Consider the following 14,601-nt stretch of genomic DNA (forward strand, 5'->3'; position numbering starts at 1 on the left):
GAGATCTCTATTTCTCAGCACATACAAAAGTCAACTCAAAATGGATTAAATATAAATGTAGGCCAAGCATGGTGGCTCACCCTTGTAATCCCAGCAGTTTGGGAGGCTTTGGTGGGAAGACTGCTTGAGGCCAGGAGTTCAAGACCAGCCTGAGTAATACAGCAAGACCACTTCTCTACAAAAAATTTAAAGAAATTAGCCAGGTATGGTGGCATGTGCCTGTAGTTCCAGCTACTCGGGAGGCTGAGTTGGGAGGATTGCTTCAGCCCTAGAGATTGAGGCTTCAGTGAACCGTGTTCACACCATTGCACTCTAGCCTAGGTTTTGAGACCCTATCACAAAAAAAAAAAAAAGATTTAAATGTAAGTACTTAAACTATGAAACTACTAGAAGCAAACCCTGGGGAAATGCTTCATAACATTGCTCTGGGCAAAGATTTTTTTGGATAACAGCTCAAACTTACAGGCAACAAAAGCAAAAATAGACAAATAGGATTATACAAAACTGAAAAGCTGCACAGCAAAAGAAACAATGAATAAGAAACTCAGACAATTCAATACCAAGAAAACAAATAATATAATTTAAAAAATGCATGAAAGCGGGCATGGTGGCTCACGCCTGTAATCCTAGCACTTTGGGAAGCTGAGACCAGCCTGGCCAACATGGAGAAACCCCTTCTCTACTAAAAAATACAAAAGTTAGCCAGGCATGGTGGCAGGAGCCTGTAATCCCAGCTACTCAAGAGGCTGAGGCAGGAGAATCACTTGAACCCGGCAGGTGGAGGTTGCAGTGAGTGGAGATTGCACCACTGCACTACAGCCTGGGCGAGAGAGTGAGACCACGTCTCAAAAAAAATTATTTAAAATGTTTACTCCAAGAAATACATATATATGAAATAATTACAGCACTAAACCAGGATCCTTTGACCAAATCACAACCTCCTCTTTGATTCCCCTTCACTCTAGGCCTCTTTCAAATTCTTTTTCCTGAGCTGGAAGACCAGTCAGATGCCCGCAGGGTCAGTGCCAAGCACGTTCCCAGCTGGGCGACTGTGTACCTTTCTCTAAGAATGCATGACGTCCTTCCCCCCAACTCCTTGTTTTAAAGGATTTAACCCATTAGGAAGTTCATTTTTCAGTCTAAGCCAAAAAGAGGTGTGGGACATGGCAGTCTTCACTTCGAAGATCCCTTTCCTCCTCCAGTCCCTGTCAAGGGTTCTGGAAGAGGCTGGCTGTTGGGTTTACATGAGGCCACCGGAAGATCTAAGCCCAGTTCTGCCCAAGGCGGCTCCTGCAAAGGCTGGGACCTCAGGTGCTGCTTCCTCAACCCTCTCGGTGACCACGACTCAAAGGAGAGACCTGAAGGGTGCGAGGAGCAACAGGTGCTTGGGCTGCGTTCCAGGAAAGACACCTGTCCAGAGAAACGGATCAGGCTGTCGCATGTAAGATTGAATCAGAGATGGTGGTTTGGGGGTGATTTGGACAAATTAGGTTAGTTTAACAAAGCTCTGAAGTGGCAGAAGATCTCTCCTGGACTACTGATTGAACACAGAACAAGAGATGAGCATGGTGTCAGACTAAGTCTTAGAGAGATGCAGGCCAGTCTCCTCCCACAGGGCCTTTGGACTGCAGGGACAGACACTGCTTCGTACCCTCCGCCAGCAGAAGTCACGGTAAGGAGTGATGGGGTGGAAACTTGGGAAAAAAGCAACAACAACTAGATAGCTTTTGGGATTTTAACATAGAGACAGTGATAAGTGGTAACAACAGCAAAAGAAAAAAAAAAACGAAAAACTTGAAGACACCAATATTTAACAACCATTCACCCAAGTCTCACACTTAAGTTCTATTCCCGTCGCCTCCATAAGCACCACTGAACTAAATATCTATTTTAAAGCACCCAAACCAGTCCAGACCCTCTGGAAACCAAGAGCCCCAGCCAGAGCTGTCGCCTGTCTTGGGTCCAGGTGAGAGCAGGGTTCTGGGAAAGGCACCCCGTTAGTCACTCAGCACAGCGAACAGGGCGGCAAGCTCGGGCATGGGCACTTGACAGGGTTGCGGTTGGCAGTCACAGCATCCGTGCTGACACACGAGGAAGGGGACTCTTCGGTAATCCCAACTATTTGGTACCAGAGCCAAGCAAACGTGACTAAAGGGAGCTGGGTCAGCAGAAAGGTACCCCGAGTCTCAGCAATAGGACGGCCCGTGAGAGGCAGGATCCAGGCAGGAGAGAAAAGGAGACCAAAGCACGTCTTGCACAAGGCTGGTACGGAAAGGGCTGATCCTTCTTGCAAGAACGGGAGAATGCACTTGACTGCTGGCTGATCAATCTCTAATTGGCAAGTGCGGGTGACAAGGCTCGACCCTGGCTCCACAGGGAGCCACGAAGCTGACTCAACTGATACAAATGTTCCCATCTCTGCCCCACCCCCAAGTCCCCATGGTTCCACCATCACCTGATTTTCATTTGGACTTCTTTTACAGCTAAAGTAGGTATAAATGGCTAAACACAGACCCCCAACACCCCCACCAGGAGGAACACGGCAGATTCTATAATGGCGCAGCCAGAAGTCTGTGGGCGTATAGGCAGCAAAGGGGAGAAACAGAACTGACACCGGCCTCGGCTGATGTGCAAGAAAAAGCGGGAAAGGAGTGTCACGGATGCTTCTGAAGCACGCGAGCGTGATTTTGGATGGAGGCCGGCCGGCAGGGATCGACTTTGTCTAGCTGCTGCCGGTTCCTGTAAGGGACATTTTTTTCTGAGTAAATGGCGTTTCCTCTTCCATGTAGCATCCTCTTGGATCACGATGCTAATTATAACTGGAAAGGGGTGTTTTGGGGAGTGTATTTAGGAGAGGAAGAAAGAAAAAACTTTTTTAAAAACCTAGATTGCTCAAAGTTTCTGCTTGTTTTGTAGGAATGGTAAGTCAACTATGAGCAAATATTTTAATTCAACATTAAGAGGAAAAAACATACTTTGGAAAGCATACACAAAAAAAGGTAGTTAATGTTGGATCACTTGTAAAATGGAACCTCAGGGAGCCTAAACAAAAATGCACCTTTGGTCAACTTTTGCTTTTTTTTTGAGACAGAGTTTCACTCTTGTCACACAGGCTGGAGTGCAGTGGCGCAATCTCAGATCACTGCAACCTCTGCCTACTGGGTTCAAGTGATTCTCTTGCCTCAGCCTCCTGAGTAGATGGGATAACAGGTACATGCCACCATACTTGGCTAATTTTTTGTATTTTTAGTAGAGACGGGGTTTCATCACATTGGCCAGGCTGGTCTCGAACTCCTGACCTCAGGTGATCTGCCCGCCTCAGCCTCCCAAAGTGCTGGGATTACAGGCCTGAGCCACTGTGCCCAGCAACTTTTGCTTTTTTAAATTCCTAGTTTGACTTCACGTCCCAGTGCTCATGGAAATGATAGCTGCTGCGAGAAGTGTGGAGTTGGAGGAGTCTCTAGGAGCATCAGAGGGTTGGGGGGTTGTATTCTGGCAGTTTCTTGATCTTCTCTTTCTCGGTCTAGCATTTGTCTCTTGCTATCACCAAGGTGTGTGAGTAGCCCTTGGCGACCTGCTCTGAGAAAATGCTATCCAGAGTCTTCACCTCTTGGGCTGCAGTGGAAGACTTGGGCTTGTGGTCCCCATAGCCATGTTCCCCGAAGGTCGGCGACGGGCCCCAGCTGATGGTGCTCTCATTGGTGGCCACAGTGATGCTGCTCTTCCCACAAGCCAGGCTCCGTATTCTCCAGCCACTGAGGTCCTGCACTGCTTTCGGGTACACAGTAGATTCATGGGAGGTGTTGGTGACCCCCAGAAAAACAGACCACCCACTTCACTGATGGCAAAGAAGCAGGTGTAACCAGCATAGATCTGGGACACCCCACGTCCAGAAAAGTCAAACAGCTTCACCAGGCAGGGGACCATCTCATCCTTCTGCTCTGCATGGCCCAGCCAGCCATAGCCACTGGAGCCCCAGAGAAGACTTGCTTCTGGGAGTCCAGAACCAGAGTGTGGTTAGTGCCACTGGCCACATCTTGCACAACCACGTTTGGTACAGGCAGCATCTGTCAATTTTTGGTCTTCTCGATGAAGATGGCCACTTGCAGGGGCACCAGTTTGCAGTCGTATTCTATCTGCTGTGGCCAGGCAATGAACTTCCCATCTGAGTTGTGTCCCAGCTGACCATATTCAGGGCACCCAAAGGAACAGAGGTTTCCTCTGCAGTCTATTATCATACTGAATTCAGCCCCCACAGGCCATTTTGGTAATTGGCTGGCCGTTGTACATTATCTGCGTGGGGCTGTGGACAGTGTCTGTCTGGTTGCCAAGGCCCAGCTGCCCCATCTTGTTCTCCCCAAATGCAAACACGGAGCCAGTTTCCCTCAAGGCCAAGGTGTGGTTCTGCCCACATGCTGCAGATACGATCACTTTGTGGCTGAGACCCTCGATGAGTCTGGGGGCTTCCACTCTCTTGGTGTCCCCATGTCCCAGCTGCCCCTTCTTTGAGGAATTTTTAAAAGCTGACCTCATAGAAATAGAGTAGAATAGTGGTTACCAGAGGGTCAGGATGGGGTGGGGTAGGTAGGAAGGATGGGGAAATGAGGAGAGGTTAGTGAACGGGTACAGGATTGCAGCTAGTTTGAAGAAATAAGGTCTAGTGTCCTATATTTGACTATATTTGACAATATTGAATATTTCAAAATAATGAGAAGGTTTTGAATGTTCTTACTACAAAGAAATGATGAATGTTTGAGGTGAAGGTAAGCCAATTACCCTGATTTGATAATTTCACAATGTATACATGTATTTAAAGATCACACTGTGTCCCATAAGTATGCAAAATTATGGGTCAAAAATACAATAAAATGTAAGAAATCCCTGTCTTTGGAAATTACTATTTTTCTCTCTCTCTTTTTTTGTTTTTGAGATGAAGTCTTGCTCTGTCACCCAGGCTGGAGTGCAGTGGCTTGATCTCAGCTCACTGCAACCTCTGCCTCCTGGATTCAAGCGATTCTCCAGTCTCAGCCTCCTGAGTAGCTGGGATTACAGGTGCCTGCCACCATGCCTAGCTAATTTTTGTATTTTTAATAGAGACGGGGTTTCGCCATGTTGGCCAGGCTGGTCTCGAACTCCTGACCTCAGGTATTCCACCTGCCTTGGCCTCCCAGAGTGCTGGGATTATAGGCATGAGCTACCGCACCTGGCCTGGAAATTACTATTTAAAGTTAGGAGTTATCTATCTACTTATTTGTTGTCCCTGTTGTTTGACTTGTAGACTTTGGTACAACCTGAAGTATAAAATTTCTATTGTTAACTACATAAAATCCTGTTATTAATAAACAAACTCAAAAGAATACCAGAACCAAAGTTTCTTTATTATGAAGCCCTCTCTTTTTAAAAAGCATTCAGCAGAAACAAACAATATAGTGTATGCCAGAATATCAGCATCACTTCCAGAAAATGACTCCAAGTTTCATAGCAGTTTACTGGGTTCCATGGTTTTGGGGAATAGAAAAGCAGGGTAGTACCTTTCATACCTGTATTCAGTTTCCTTCTTCTGCTGTACCCTCCCTTTTTTTTTTTTTTTTTTTGAGATAGATTCTCCCTCTATTGCCCAGGCTGGAGTGCAGTGGTGCAATCTTGGCCCACTGCAACCTCTGCCTCCTTGGTTCAAGCGATTCTCCTGCCTCAGCCTCCCAAGTAGCTGGGACTACAGGTGTGCATCACCATGCCTGACTAGTTTATTTTTAGTAGAGACGGGGCTTCACCATATTGGCCAGGCTGGTCTTGAACTCATGACCTCGTGATCTGCCCACCTCGGCCTCCCAAAGGGTGAGATGATAGGTGTGAGCCACCACGCTCAGCCTATTGTATCCTCCTTTTATGAGTTGAAAGCGTCCCCTCAAAAGATGTTGAAGTTCTAACCCCCGGTACTTGTGCATATGACTTTATTTGGAAAATAGGATCTTTGCCGATGATCAAGTTAAGATGAGGTCATTTGGGTAGCCCCTAATCTAATATGATTGAGTCCTTACAAAAAGGGGAAATTTTGTCACAGAAACTGACACTTAGAGAGAGAAGACAATGTGAATACACAGGGATAAGGCCATCTATTTAATACCAGCCAATGAACCCTTGAAGCTCCCAGAAACTAAGAACCCTTTCAAATAATCAAAATGCCAGGTTTTTTGTTTGTTTGTTTTGAGACAGAGTCTCACTCTGTCACCCAGGCTGGAGTGCAGTGGCATGATCTTGGCTCACTGCAACCTCCGCCTCCCAGGTCCAATCGATTCTCGTGCCTCAGCCTCCTGAGTAGCTAGGATTACAGGCGCGTGCCACTACACCCAGGTAATTTTTTTTCTTGTATTTTTAGTAGAGATGGGGTTTTGCCATGTTGGCCAGGCTGTTCTCAAACTCCTGGCCTCAAGTGATCCATCTGCCTCAACTTCCCAAAGTGCTGGGATTACGAGTGTGAGCCACCACACTTGACAAAAATGCCAGTTTTCTGATTGTATGTTTACTTTTTGGTTTCCTGCATATACCCCAACATCCATATCTTTTACCTGCCCACCACGTTCTCATTTCTCTTTAAATCAGGTTTTGATTTTCTGAAAGTCTGAATGTTGAATTCACTGGTGTCCTGGAATACACTGCAAATAATTCCTACTTGCATTTCACTGACATTAGGTTGCCTTTCCCTGGGTAGGTTCTGCTTGCTTAAATTGTACATGTAAAGGTAACCTCAGCACTTTAGAGGACATATACAGTATGAATTCAAAATATAATTACTTTTAGGAGAGTACATAGAAGTACTCTGAACCATGGAGTACCACTAAATGGAAGCTTTTATTATAATTACCAATTTTACATGATACGTGCAGTTATATATGTACTCTGATTCCTATCTCCTCCCTTACTGTGAAAGGGCTGGTTACATTCAGGAGAATGTGAAGGTCATTTCACCACAAAACACTCTAACTCAGAGTATTGAAGTATTAACTAGATTTATTCTGAGTATCAGTTTTTTCTTATGCATCCCTTTTCATTATCTGATTCACAGCTCTCATGAGTGATGTTAGTGTAAATGGTTGAATATTCTCAGAGTATAGTAAATATAACAACATAGCACCTTAATCTCACAATACCGTTATTTTTTCTGTCTTAATTTTATCTTGTTTTATCCTTATATATTTTGGAATATGGATCAGCAGCTTTTTTTTTTTTTTTTTTTGAGACAGAGTCTTGCTGCTCTGTTGACCAGGCTGGAGTGCAGTGGCATGATCACAGCTTACAGCGGCCTCAACCTCCTGGGCTCAAGTGATCCTCCCACCTCAGCCACCTGAGTAGCCGAGATTACAGGCATGAGCTACCACACCTGGCTAATTTTTACATTTTTGGTAGAGATGGAGTCTCACTATGTTGCCCAGTCTAGTCTCAAACTCCTGAGTTCAAGCAATCTTCCCACCTTGGCCTCCCAAGGTCCTGGGATTTCAGGCGTGAGCATTAGTTCCAGCCAGCTGCTTCTATACAATAGGATTTATTCTTACCATGTTTTCTGATGTATTTTGTGCCATTTCCTGCTGTTCTAAGACACAAAAGTAAAAAAAAAAAAAATTCATATAATATTTACATGTATATAATGCTTACATATATATTTGTATTTGATGTCTGGGTCCAGAGTTACATCTGAAATTTTTATTACGTTAACCATTATAATTGGCATCCTACTGCTGTCAGATTTACTCTAACAAATAGATTACTGTTTATTATATTGAAGGAAGGGTGTATTGAACGATGGCTAGCTTTTGAAATGAAAACCTCAAGAGACAGTGACCCAATTTATTATGGGATTTGATATGTTTGATGGAGGGGACAAAAAACATTTTTAGCCAGCATCATGATTTCTAATTTTTGTTTGGGTCTTAGAGAAGAGGGAAGACTTCACCTTCCAGATCCCCTATGTACCAATTCCAGATGTTGGAAACAGACGTTTGGGAGATCTTTGGAGTCCTGTGTGGACTTGTGACCTCCTATCCTAAGTCCAGTCACAATTTTTTTTTTAGCATTCTTGAATTGTACAGTGAGAAATGAGTTGCTTTGGTCAAATGTTCCTCCTTTTTGCCATGGTGTACTCTGGGCATATCCCTAACTTTGCATTGGCTGTAAGGCTCTTCATTTCAGCTTTGTAGATGAGAGTGCGGTGCTTAGTTTCAAATTCTGGCTCTGCTACTTTCTAGCTGTGTGAGCCTGGGTGAATTACTCATCTTTCTGACTTTTAGTTTTCTAATGTGTAAAATGAGAATAATAAAGTGCCCAATTCACAGTGTGGTTGTAAGGATGAAATAAGATATATGGTGGCTCGGCATAATAGTATGTGGTAAGCACTAAGTCAATGACATCTATTATTACCTCTATACTTGTGCTGCTCAGGATGCGCGTCTTACTTGCAAAGAGCTTGGCTGCAGCCCTCTGAGACTGTTAAACTGAACTAATTGATCAGAGTTTGGTCACCTAGTGCCCACATTATACAGAGCCAAGGAACCGGTTAGTTTTGGGCATGTTGGTGGATCACTTAAATTCATGCTACTGGCCTTGAAGGACCTCGAACAAGAGCATTTTCTTGGTTCATTGCAAACCTATCACTAGTGTTAGAAAAATAACCTACGCACGTGTGTGTTAGAGGCATCACCTCTGTGGAGGAAGCATCATTATAGTTACTTATTGACTTCTTGCTGTGCAATATTTTAAATAATAATGCTTTAATAATGTTTTAGTCAAAATGAAAATATCTTTAAGAGAGCTCAAGCACACACTGAATTGCTAAAAAGTTATATGACAAAAGAGTGCTGTAATGACATTTTTATGAGTCAATCTTTAATGCATGTCAATAAAATTCTGCACTATTCTAGTTGAATAGGAAGAGACTAGTTCATAAGAAGCCCATTACCCTAAGCTAGGTGTTAATAATCTCTTTGTCTGTGTTAATATTACAATATGCTGCATAATGCCAGGCTTGGAATACAAAAGTTCAGGGTTATGTAAGTGTTCTGGCATGCACAACTCTTTGAGCAAGACACTTGGAATTCTAGCTTGTCCAGCAGTTTAACTAGGCTGCGCAAACAATAGGGGCAAGAATGTAGCCAAATGCCCCTATTTCAACTATTCTTAATATAGCTGTCTTTTGATGGCTTTCTCACAAATTGTTCAGTCCTGAAAGTCCCATATTTTTTTCCTATCAATAGTTTACCATCTTTACACTTAGCAAGGAAACTTGCTAAGTGTCTTAAGAGGTGGTGACATTCATTATTTTTTAATTTATCTGAAGAAAATTACCCTTTTCTCTCACTAGCTTTTATATAAAATTTAGTCCTTAAGCCGGTATATATAGTGTATAGGTACTTTTGGGACACTAAATAGTCAATAAAATGCAAGAAAAAGCATTTAGCTTTTAAGAGCAAATGTCTCACTTTCTTTTTTTTTTTTTTTGAGACGGAGTCTGGCTCTGTTGCCCAGGCTGGAGTGCAGTGGCGCGATCTCGGCTCCCTGCAAGCTCCGCCTCCAGGATTCAGGCCATTCTCCTGCCTCAGCCTCCCGAGTAGCTGGGACTACAGGCGCCCGCCACCTCGCCCGGCTAATTTTTTGTATTTTAGTAGAGACGGGGTTTCACCCTGTTAGCCAGGATGGTCTCGATCTCCTGACCTCGTGATCCGCCCGCCTCGGCCTCCCAAAGTGTTGGGATTACAGGCGTGAGCCACCGCGCCCAGCCAAATGTCTCACTTTCTTAACATAGAGCAGACCTTCTTAATCACTGCAAACTTTCTACCGATCTGATAGATATACAAGGCTTCTCTTCGGAAGAGAAAAATAGCTAGTGGTTCATTGAGAATTGACTCTGGGCCAGAGTCTGACCTAAGCATGTATGTGTATTAACTCACTAAATATGTGTATTAACTTGCCACCTTGAGGTGGGTAATTTTATCTTTTCCATTTCACAAATTAGGAAACCAAGGCCCACAGAGATCAGATAACTTGCTTTAGTAAGTGGTTGAACAGGGATTCAAATATAGGCTAATTGGGCCAGGCATGTGGCTCATGCCTGTAATTCCAGCACTTTGGGAGGCAGAAGCAGGTGGATCACCTGAGGTCAGGAGTTCGAGACCAGCCTGGCCAATGTGGCAAAACCCAGTCTCTACTAACATTACAAAAATTAGCCGGGCTTGGTGGCACGTGCCTGTAATCCCAGCTACTTGGGAGGCTGAGGCATGAGAATTGCTTGAACCCAAGAGGCAGAGGTTGCAGTGAGCTGAGATCGCACCACTGCCCTCCAGCCTAGGAGACAGAGCGAGTCTCTGTCTCAAAAAAAAAAAAAAAAAAAAATAGCCTAATTGGCTCCAGTAACTGAGTTCTTCAACACTAAACTATTTGTGTTTTGGATGCCAAAAAAGACTTTGCAAACATCAGTTGAGAACAGTCCAGAAATAACTTTTTCCTAATTAAAAAAAGGAAAAAGAAGAAAATGACAAAAATTTAGAGTAGATTTTTTTCTTGCCCAAAATCATCTCATGGAAAATACACATTAGAAAGGCTTTTGGAACACTGTTTGCTTTTTTGGGCTTTCATGCTTCATGTCTCAGTGAAAGGACAAAGTTCTAAGAGCTGGGAGGTTCTGGTTCCAGGCTCTGCTGTTAATAGTTGTATCACATTGGCTGAGTCACTCATTCTCTTTGGATTATTTTTTCCAAGTGAAAATATTAATGCTATTAATCTTATACAGTTATTGAGAGAATCAGATAGAACTGATAGGACATGATTTAAAAATACCAAGTGGTATGGAAATATAAAGTGGTATTTATAGTTGTTTATTGTCACCAGCCATATATGGAATCATGTCATCTCAGAATTGGAAGAAGTGTTAGAGTCACCTAGGAACAAGACATAGTGGTGGGGTGGAAAGAGCTGTAACATTTGGCCTGCATTCAAATCTTTTCTCAGCCACTTATTTATTTACTTAATCTTGGACTGGTGATCCAACTTCTCTGAGTCTCGGCTCTATTTGTGAAAGATAATTATATTTTCTTTCCAGGGATATGAGGATTAAGTGTAGTGTCCTGTCACATGCTCTCTCAGGAAATCCTCAGCCTAAAAGAAAACAAAACAAAGCCAGAAACAGCCTGCCAACTGAGATCAATACAAGTAGCAAAAATCACACACCATAATATTTTGAAGATAAATGGAAGTCAATAAACATTTGTTAAGTATTACCATAATAAGTGTTTTGGCTGGACGCAGTGGCTCACGCCTGGAATCTCAGCACTTTGGGAGGCTGAGGCGGGTGGATCAACTGAAGTCAGGAGTTCGAGACCAGCCTGACCAACATGGTGAAACCCTGTCTCTACTAAATACAAAAAATTAGCCTGGCATGGTGGCATGTGCCTGTAATCCCAGCTACTTGGGAGGCTGAGGCAGGAGAATCACTCAAACCTGGGAGGCAGAAGTTGCAGTGAGCTGAGATGGTGCCATTGCACTCCAGCCTGAGCAGCAAGAATGAAACTCCGTCTCAAAAAAGAAAAAAAAAAAGAAGTGTTTTAAGTATTCTTACTAGAGGAACATGTGAAAGGTATGAGATGCCAATGGCATCTTTATTTTATTTTTATTTTTTACCTGCAGCCCATGTTTCTGCTAAGTATCTGTATTTTATAAAAACATAGCAATGCTATGCTAACTACTTATAATTTTTAGAGGATGACAATACCATAAAATCTGATGGTTTACAGTTTCTTTAGGTTTATCTATATACACAACCTGTGAGCGGTGGCCGTGTGGTAGGCTGAATAGTGACACTGTAAAGATATCCATGTCCTAATCCCCAGAACCTGTGAATATGTTGTGCTGTATGCCAAGGAGATATTAGGGTTGCAGATGGAATTAAGGTTGCTTGCTATCAGCTGACCTTAAAATAGGGAGAGTATGTTGGGTTATCCAGGTGGGCTCAATGTAATCACAAGGGTTCTAAAAAGTGAAAGAGGTAGAAGAGAGAGACCCAGACTGATTGCAGCATCTGAAGGGCTTGGCCTAATGTTGCTGTCTTTGAGGAATAATGAAGAGGGTTATGAGCCAAGGAATGCAAGAAGCCACTAGAAGCTGTAAAAGGCAAGGATAATGATTCTTCCCTAGAGCTTCCAGAAAGGTGCAGCCCTGCCAACACCTTAATTTTAGCACTATGAGATCCATTTTGGACTTCTGAACTACAGAACTGTAAGATAATGCATTTGTGTTATTTTAAGCCACTGAATTTTGGTAATTTGTTATAGCAGCCATAGAATTAACACAGGCAGTTTTCTTTCTTTTCAACCCTTTTATTTTCTTTTTCTTTTGAGACTGAATCTTGCTCTGTTGCCCAGGCTGGAGTTCAATGGTGCAATCTCTGCTCATTGCAACCTCCGTCTCCTGGGTTCAAGCAATTATCCTGCCTCAGCCTCCTGAGTTCAAGCAATTATCCTGCCTCAGCCTCCTGAGTAGCTGGGATTACAGGTGCATGCCACCAAGCCCGGCTAATTTTTGTATTTTTAGTAGAGATAGGGTTTCACCATGTTTGTCAGGCTGGTCTTGACTTCCTGACCTCATGATCCACCTGCCTGAGCCTCCCAAAGGGCTGGGATTACAGGCGTGAGCCACTATGCCTGGCCTATCTTTCTTTTCTACTTGCATTGGCTAATTGCATTATTTGTACCGGCTAATTGCATATTGTAATTGCATTGTTGCTTCTATTAAATATACTATTAATAATTACTAGTATAATTAATTAGACTATTATTGATTCTCTTAATAGAATAGTATTAAATGTTCTATTCTTGTTTTTCATTTTAAAAGGAATGTTTATAACTTTTTGCTAATAAGAAATATGTTTGCTATAGGTTTTTAATATATTCATTCCTATGTCAGGTTAAGAAAACTCCATTCTATTTCATCTTTTAAAATCAGAGAATACCTATTAAATTTTATCAAATATTATACCTTAATTTCCCCTTTCTTATGTTATACATTTCTTATCCAATTTTTGTACCCAAAATAGAATAATTAGGCTTTCTCCTTCTTTCTTACATTTTTGGAAAAGATGATGAGTCAGGGAGGAGAGTACTCTTTAAAAAGTAATGAATAATTTAGCCCTAAAACTAGAAAAAGTAATTTTATTGTTGGTGAGTTCTCAAAGCAGTACCAAAAATTGCTAGATGAATTAAAGAAGAGAGCTTATTGTGGCAGTAAATTATAGATAGCAAGTTGTGGGCAGTAAATTTAAAACATCAAATAGTGTAAAATATGTAGCTAAAACTATCTAAGGGTAGGTTCTCTAGTCTGACATCTATTTTCTTTTTTCTTGAGATGGAGTTTTGCTGTTGTTGCCTGCCCAGGCTGGAGTGCAATGGGGTGATGTTGGCTCACTGCAACTTTTGCCTCCCGGGTTCAAGGGATTCTCCTGCCTCAGCCTCCCAAGTAGCTGGGATTACAGGAGCCAGCCACCACACCCAGCTAATTTTTTGTATTTTTTTTTAGTAGATACAACATTTCACCATGTTGGTCAGGCTGGTCTTGAACTCCTGACCTCAGGTGATCTACCCGCCTCAGCCTCCCAAAGTGCTGGGATTTCAGGCGTGAGCCACTGCGCCTGGCCAAGTCGAACATCTTTACTCAATTTTTTCATTATCACTTGCTTTTATGTTTGTTTTCATTTTCTGCAGGTAGACAGAATAGTATAGGAAACTTCATAATTATTCAATGTCAATATGGCTAAGATATTTGATACCTTGTCCATTTACTAAACATCTCAACCATAGATGAAGTCAACAACTATTTCCACCACAGTTTGACCATTTCAGAACTCCTGTCTTCTCAGCCAGTGACTTGATATATTTGCTCATTATAAGTATGACTCATTTTCTTTCTTTCATTGTTTCTGTGTTCCAAACTTCCTTTTAATTTGTAAGTATAAACTCATAATTTAGAAAAGCTTATATCTACTTGACTGCCTTTTATGTACTCTACTGAAAAACATTTTCCAAATGGGACTTTATTACTTTTAGAACTTGTCATTGCCCTTGAATGATGGATTTGGTGGATGCTGAAAGCAGGGTTTAATTCAAGCTAAGAAGTGAATCCTGGTGCATTTTTGGGTAGAGATATGAGAGGGGATTGAGGGTGGAGTGCAGTGGAGACGAAAAGAATGGAAAGGAGTGCCAAAGAGTGAGGAGTTACCAGTGAAGACAGCTCTGAATAGTCACTCCTTGGAACAACTCCTGTGATAGGAATGCCAATTGAGAAACAAGGCCCTGCGTACCTCGGGTATGGCAAGTTTTGACTGAATTGGAGCAAACACCGCTGCCGGACAGCATTTCCCAAATTGTGTCTATGAAAGATATATCCTTTAACCTTTAACAGACATTCTGGTTCATATTCTTCTTTTTTTTTTTGAAACCAAGTTTCGCTCTTTTTTGTCCAGGCTGGAGTGCAATAGCATGATCTCAGCTCACTGCAACCTCTGCCTCCTGGGTTCAAGTGACTCTCCTGCCTCAGCCTCCTGAGTAGCTGGGATTATAGGCACAC

The 14,601-nt window shown here is 42.6% G+C and overlaps 1 pseudogene; it reads right to left on the minus strand.

Annotated features, from left to right (window-relative positions):
• Nucleotides 1-3,054: 3,054 nt before the first annotated feature.
• Nucleotides 3,055-14,390, minus strand: LOC100973394 (protein RCC2-like; annotated as a pseudogene).
• Nucleotides 14,391-14,601: the final 211 nt, after the last annotated feature.

Source organism: Pan paniscus, chromosome 3 (genome assembly GCF_029289425.2).
Source record: "Pan paniscus chromosome 3, NHGRI_mPanPan1-v2.0_pri, whole genome shotgun sequence".
NCBI classification, from domain to species: Eukaryota; Metazoa; Chordata; class Mammalia; order Primates; family Hominidae; genus Pan; species Pan paniscus.